The sequence below is a fragment of the Phalacrocorax aristotelis genome, chromosome 13, assembly GCF_949628215.1.
Source record: "Phalacrocorax aristotelis chromosome 13, bGulAri2.1, whole genome shotgun sequence".
Lineage (NCBI taxonomy): Eukaryota > Metazoa > Chordata > Aves > Suliformes > Phalacrocoracidae > Phalacrocorax > Phalacrocorax aristotelis.
Genome location: NC_134288.1, coordinates 18,860,635 through 18,866,742, shown reverse-complemented (window position 1 = coordinate 18,866,742; position 6,108 = coordinate 18,860,635). Strand labels below are relative to the sequence as shown.

The 6,108-nt window shown below is 54.8% G+C and overlaps 1 long non-coding RNA gene across 6 annotated transcripts; it reads right to left on the bottom strand.

The window, feature by feature from the left end:
* Nucleotides 1-1,738: 1,738 nt before the first annotated feature.
* Nucleotides 1,739-5,514, bottom strand: LOC142064357 (uncharacterized). Of its 6 annotated transcripts, none has more exons than XR_012663069.1 (4): nt 5,382-5,514; nt 4,170-4,510; nt 2,888-2,999; nt 1,739-2,277 (listed from the first exon to the last, which is right to left on the bottom strand). It is a non-coding gene; the product is annotated as an uncharacterized LOC142064357 (long non-coding RNA). The 6 variants fall into 6 exon arrangements; XR_012663066.1 differs by having other exon boundaries at nt 2,888-3,046; nt 5,382-5,509; XR_012663067.1 differs by having other exon boundaries at nt 2,888-3,046; nt 4,127-4,510; nt 5,382-5,501.
* Between the last annotated feature and the right edge of the window lie 594 nt (nt 5,515-6,108).

Below are 6,108 nucleotides of genomic sequence, written 5' to 3'. Positions count from 1 at the left end.
TTTACAGCATTCAGTTTGCTTTCTGCCAAGCTTTCTACCTGCTGTGAAACATTTGGATGGTTTTTTCTTGTTGGTTTTTTTTTCCCCCCTACTTGCTCCACAACTCCCACACCAACCACCCAGCGCAGCTCGCCTTTCAGCCCCCAGACCGAGGAGCCTTGCCCTTACATGTCAGCAGAGTTGTTCCAGCTCTCACCCTGTCCCTACCCAGCTGAGGACGTCTGTGTCCGTGGGAGACACCCAGAAACTCCCCCTGCAGCGTGGCAGTCCCCTGCCCCGTCAGTGAAAACTGCGGCAATATCGGCTAAGTTTAAAAGCGTTGGCAGGAGGTGCAGAATACGTAAATAAAGCGGCGGTTGGCTGCCAGGTATGGGTGCGATACAAATGCATTTTGTTTACAGGCCTTCGTGCCTATTCAGCATTGAACGGCACCTCAGCCCACCCACCCCGGGGCTCACGGGGTTTGGAGAAGGGTCTCTCCAAGGGCACAACCTAAGACAGTGCAGGAAGCCCAGCTGCCACGCTCCCAGTCGCTACGGGATGCTTGCTTACAGTTACACTGACGAGGGTACGGATGAGGCTGGAACTAGCAGAAATGCTGATTCTTCTGGCCTTTTATTTGTGGAAGGTACAGCGTGCGAGCCTTGGCGGCTCACAGGAGAAGCGTGCAGTGCTGCCTGACTCTCATTCTCAGCTCACGTACTACTGCCAAAGCTCCTGCCCTGTGCTATGCCAGATGCCGGCTGGCGTGAGCACCTGGGCTCCTGAGGGACCCCCTTGTCCTGAGAGCCAGAAGTACTCACTTCCCTTTGCATGAGGCCTGTAGGAGATATACCCTGCAATTTTAAAAATCTGTATCAAATGTGGCAGACTCAAAAGGGGGCATTTTTTAAAAGGCAGGTTTGTTTTCTTTTTTTAACTTTACGATCTACAGCCTAGCAAAGAGCTCCCTTTCAGTGTCAGTCGCTCGGCTTTCTCCCCTAGTGACGAGGTCCCAGCCTCCCAAGTGAGATCTCGCTGGAGAGATTCTCAGTTTCCCCCAAGTACGGGACTGCCCTGGCCCGAGGCCAGCGAAGAAGCTGACTTTGCCCGTGCCTGAATCAGCAACACGTCCAGCAGGCAACTTGCAGAGCCCAGGGAACCCTTGTAAAGAGGTTTGGGGGTGGGGCGCGCCACATCTGCGGCATCGGCCGTGGGAAAGGACCGGCGCAGTAAAACAGGTGGGTGAAACCGCGGTCCGCGCCAATACGTGCTGCTGCCTGGGGCATCACTTTGCTGCGGGTCAAGTCAGATGCTCTCTGTAAGAGTCAGTCAGAGTAAAGGCAGCAGAAGATTTTTTCTGCTCATTTTAACAAAGGCTGGACGGAGCCCATATAGGAAGGCACTACGCGTCTTGCTGGGTTTGTTTCCCTGCCTTCTCGTAAGCTGTTGCAGAAACTTGCACGAGCAAAGCCTGTGCAAGCTGATGACAGCCACACACGGTTGAAGAGGGAGCAGACAGTGAGAGCAGAGGCATGCTCAGGCTGTGCGCTGGAAGCTAATGCTAATGCTGCAAAATAGTGGATTTTCTTTTTTGGGTTTAGGTGAGCGCTAAACATTACATGTGCATATGTGCGTGTGTCTCGCAGGTTTTTGTCATACACCCCACCCCCCCCACCCCAAAAAAACAACCCACACATGCCATGCGTTAAACAGTGGCTTTCCGTTGTACTTAGAAGTGCTTACATAGGTGTGTTGGTTTTGGTTTTTTTTTTTTAAATGCAGAAACAGCAATACGATAGATTTAATATAGCTAGCAATTAGATGGGTGTAGCTTTAGAGCGTCGGCTGTTTACAAAGCAACTGTACACCTTCTTTGACTCACAGTTTAAACAAATGAACTTGCAGTGCATCACACGTGCTCTGTACAATCACGTTCCACACAGCAGGTCAGATGCTTCACCCTGCCTTGTCCTTGTTCCCCCGACTCCGACGGGACCGCCGAGGCCATCCTGGGGACAGCGCCACTTTCTAGCAGCTGGGTTGCTTGCCTGGACGCCCCACAGACAAACAATCATTTCCCCACTGAACCTCTTCTCAAATATTTTCCTACCCCTGCAGGCCCCACGTACGTTGGTTCATATTTCCTTTTTTCTGGGCTTTATACACAGGACCGATGATTTCCAGAAATAGAAACAGAAGCTGATTCAGTCCAGGCTAAACATTCTCTGACCTAAACCAAACTGCCTTCGAAGAGATAGCTGTACTGTAGGCACCACCTCGGGAACAGAAGTTGCCCTGTCATAAAAAAAAAAAAAAAAAAAGAAGGAAAACAAGGCATTTCAGGCTGAGGAGGCTGAACGGTGTGCTGGGGGCGGTGGGGGGTTGGAAAGAAACAGTTCAGACGATTAGAGCGAGCTTAGCGTTGCAAAGCGTGCCATTATTTTTAATTTGGCAGTCAGAAGAAAATAGATTCTGACACTGATTTCCTGTGTGCTGCGGGAGTTCTCTCCTCAGCATTCCTGTGCACCATTTTACTTTTGTGTTCCGTCCGCTTCGCTTTTGCGCTGTAGCTCTCCGGTTCTAGCTACGCTTCCCACCACCCCCATTACTCTTTGACAAGCCCAGCTCTCACTGTGCTTCCCTTCCCTTCCCTTCCCGTATGCGCGTGCAGGGAAAAGCCCGCGCGTCTGCCACTACAGGACACGCTCTGGGAGGCAGGAGAGATGACGACGCTCCCTGACAGAGGACACAGCTGAGGGGCGGTCCGCCGGGGCTGGGGTGATGGCAGCACCTTCCCTCAGCTGCCCCATCCGAGCACAGGTGCAGGTCAGCACTGAGGAGAGACAAGCAGGCAGGAGCCACAGAGCGAGAGAGAAAATAAAATTCACAGGTGGGTGCTACTTACATCTCATTTTTAGCGCAAGGGATGAATTCTCAGCACATTCTTGGAGCTGCCCCTTTGGGACTCACGGAGAAGAGGGAGGTTGGCCACACGGTGCAGCCCAGCTCTGCTTCCCCTAAATGGTTTTACTGTTCAGGTGTTGCCCTAATCTGGCCGGTACCCCTGCAAAGAGTTTGGGATTTCTGCTGCCACTCCAGGCCAGCCACAGACCCTGACTTCATCGCAGCGAATGACCCTGCACTCCTCAGAGCGGTTGCCGAGTCACATCCCGCTGCCTTCCCTGCAGAACTGGAGACCCTTTTTCAGCCCTTGCCCCCTCTTCTCTCAGCTCATTGCCCATCCCTTTATCAGTGCCGGCACCGATCCTGCCTCCAGCTCGCCCTGTCTCCACCTGCGAGCGCCCAACACGAGCTAAATGTCTCCTCAAGGATGCATGGAAGAGACGCGCGGGTAACCCAGCACAGACCCCCTGCAAACATCTTCTTTCCATTTTCTTTCCTCTCCTGACACGAAGAGATGACTTAGGAAAAAGCGTACTGCTCGCATTTCACCTGCACTGCTTCTACATTCACTTTCGCTCTCCTTGGCAGTAATTAATAGCGGTGGTTGGGGAGGGCTGGGGCATTCCCCCAAAGCGGCTGCAGTTACATCCGGGCGGTTGTGGCACTCCATTAGCTTTGTAGTTTTAAATCTAAATCTTCTGGAATTGTTAGTTCTGATCAGGAATCACCCGCACCTGCAAATTTTCTTAATACCTACGCTTGAACCCAGCCACTGTTTAACAGCTCACCTTTATTTCTCTTCATTTAAGAATCTAAAGCTTCGTTTACTGCTTGGGTTGGAAGCAGGAGCTGTCGCTGCCTCTGAACTTTCTAACAGCCCTGTTACAATTTCAGTATTACCTGCTCCCAATTTAGCTTTCCAGTTCAATTTTCATTGTAGATTCTAAAAATTTCCTTATTTTGTTTCCGATCAGGAGTCATTAATGCCTGCAGTTGATTTAATAACGGCTGTATTTAGATTGAGCTATTAATGACTCGCAACTCTATTTATGGCATAAAAAAGGACTGCCTTTATTTTTTTTTAATTACAGATTAGGAATAATGACTGCCTGGTTTGTTCAGTAATAGCTGCGATTAAATTTAGTCACGACTCATCCCTAAATAATATGTATTTATTTGCACTCTAACAATTTAACCTTCCCTTCACTGGTCAGGGGCACCGACAAGTGCCCGTGCGTACCTCCGCTCCCCCTGCGCCGGCTCCCCCGGGAACAGCCTCTTACCCTGACCAGAGTCTGCAGCGGCCCGTTGTCGTCCCAGCTCCTCGCCCTCGAGAAAGCGGCCGCCTGAAGCGGCGGCGGATCCGCTGCTGCCCAGAGGGGACGGAAATGGCGCAGGGTAAAGCTCTCCGGGCTGCCTGCGTCCCGCGCGGAGGCGGTGAGCTCAGCAGCCTGTACGCTGTTGGGGCCGAGCCAACAACCTGAGGAGGAGTCGCAGGGCGTAGCTGTTTCTGCAACAACCACGCTTTCCCGCCTGGCTGGACAAGAAAGTGGGGCCTGCGGGGGCCTGGAGAGGCAGCATCACTGTAGGTTGTACCACGGCTGTTGAGAGGCCAAGGCAACACCTGAAACAGTGAATGGCACAACTAGTGAAAACCCCCAAGGTTCCAGGTTCAGTAAAGACAGGAATTGCAGCAGCACAATAAAATGATCTTATGAGGGGAAAAAAACCAGGAAAGCAAAAAACAAACCCCAGACAGAACACCATACCACTAAACCGTCTCACCACCCCTCAGCGTCCAAAACAACATCCCGGGAGAAAAAAAGCAAAGCAGGCCACAAGGGACCTTTCTAGTACAGATGCTGCCAAAGAGTGCCAAGCTCTGGAATTCTTACCTCAGGCAACGCCTCCGCTTCTCTAAACGCCAGAGCACGCCTGCCCGGGGAGCTGAGACAGCCCCAAAGCTGCGACCGCCCGAGGGAACACAGCAGCACCGACGCCAGAGGAGCCCAGGGGCAGCAACAGCTGCCCGAGCCCAGGCTGGGGCTCTTCGACCCCCGGGCCCCGCCCCCGCCCTTCCCACAGCGCCCCGCGAAAGGGGCGGGCCGAGCCCCCCGAGGGGTGAAGGCCTCGGGAGTCGTACGAGAGGCGCCTGGAGTTCCCGGCACGGGAGGGAGGGGGGAGAGAGAAAACACCCAAACCGAGCCCCCCAAGGAAACAAAACAAAGGCTTGGGCTGTTGCCGGGGGACGGGGCCTGTCGCTAAGGGAAGGGAGCCGGCACCGCCCCTCCGGTCTGTTGCTAAGGTTGGGGGGAGACGGACCAGAGCATACTGAACCTCCCTCCCCTAGCTGCTGCCAGGGGGTGGGGCCTGTTGCTACGGTGGGGGTCCGAGGCACAACCGGCACCCCTGCCCGAGGCCAGGGGGCGGGGCCTGTCGCTACGAGGGGCGCCGGCACCGCCCCCGCGGTGCCGTTGCCGGCGGCGGAGCCTGACCTTAAGTGGAGTGGGGCCAGAGGTGTCCGATGCGGTCCCCACAGCCTGCCACCGGGGGCCGGGACCTGTCGCCAAGCGGCAGTGTGGCCAAAGGGACGCTGGCAGCCCCGCCGGCCGTCACCGGGGGCGGGGCGTTTTCCTAAGAGGGGGTGCTGGCACCGCCCTCCCCGGGTCGTTGCCAAGGGGCGGGGCATGTCGCTACGGTGTCGAGCTGGCATCCCCCCATCGCTTGTGGGCGGGGCTGTCGCTACGGATGGGAGCAGGCACCGCCCCCTGGGCCGTCGCCAGGGGCGAGGCCCGTCGGGACGTGACTTGGTGGCAGAAACTAGCCGGGCAATAAGTCGCCACCGCGCATGTGCGGCTCCCGGCCGCAGTACCGATTTCGGTCGCTCGGTAGCAGCATGATCTTAATTTTTCTTTGCTGAGTATTTACTAGGATGAGACGGGACCGGCATGTCAGCCCCGTTTATACCATCCGAGGACAGTAACTACTCACTGAGTGCACAGAGCTTATATTTCTCTGCCTTTTTCCCCCACTCTCAGCCCCAGCAGTAACATTCTTTACCTCTGTACCAAACACCATCAAAGTGGCTCGAGCATTTTAATCCTTTGCTCTCGACTGCTTTAGAAGTCTGGTGGTTGTTTCTGTCCGTGCCCTCCTCCTCCCCCCCCGGCCTTTCCCTAGGGAGAAGCAGCAAACAGACCCTGTGGCACAAGCGTGGGTTCC